Raw genomic sequence first — 1,048 nt, forward strand, 5'->3', positions numbered from 1 at the left:
AGGAAGGTGCATCCTCTTAGCACCTTTTCTCCTCTAAGAGCATCCACAATAGAGAGGATGTGAGGTCCTCTTAACACTCTCTTTCCTCTAAGAGGACATCCTCTCTATTGTGAGACACATTTTACATGTCCTCTTAGCAATAGGAAGTTGCTTACTTCCTCTAGTTTTAGAGGAAACTAGAGGAAAACTCACCTTGGCCCTAGTGTCCACCCACCAATCACTATTTGTCTTTATATAACAATACTTTTGTTTTTTAAAATTTTAGAGATTATTTAAAGTATGAAAAGTAATATAAGAGGATCCTCTTTATTGTGGGAAAAAATAATGGAAGAGGATGATGATGGTGAGAAATGAGATGAATGAAAGAGAAAATGAGGTGTCAAAAAAATAGAAGGTAAGAGAAAAATTAAGAGGAAGATAACATACTCTCTATTGTAGATGCTCTAAGAGCATGTACAATAGAGAGAATCACCCCTCCTCTTAACACTCTCTCTCCACTAAGAGGAGATCCTCTCTATTGTGGGTTCTCTAGTATCCATCCTCTTAGTAAGAGGAAGATAACTTCTCCTTTAATTTTAGAGGAAAGCTCATCTTGGCCCTTGTGCCCATTTACTACTTAACATTTTATATGTGACTTTCTTTTTTATTTTTTTATATTTTATAAAAATTAAAATAATAAGAAAAGTAATGTAAGTGGATCTTATCTATTGTAGGAAAAAAAATTGAAGAATAGAAGAGGAAGAGGATATAGATAGTGGAAAATGTAGCGGAGGAAAGAGATAATGAGGTGTCAAAAAATTAGAGGGAGAGATAAGAAATAAGAGGATGAAACTCTCCTATCTATAGTACAAGAGAATATCCTCTTCAATGTGGGATTAATTTTAACATCTTCTTTGAAAGAGAAAGAGGAAGACTTCCTCTATTTTTAGAGGAAATACAACTTTGGCCCTTGTGTCCACTCCCCTATCAAATTATCGCATATACATTTTATTTTATATAATTATCACATCAACTAATATTAAAAAAGAATTAAAATATGAAAGAGGAA

Source organism: Silene latifolia, chromosome X (assembly GCF_048544455.1).
Source record: "Silene latifolia isolate original U9 population chromosome X, ASM4854445v1, whole genome shotgun sequence".
Taxonomy (NCBI): domain Eukaryota; kingdom Viridiplantae; phylum Streptophyta; class Magnoliopsida; order Caryophyllales; family Caryophyllaceae; genus Silene; species Silene latifolia.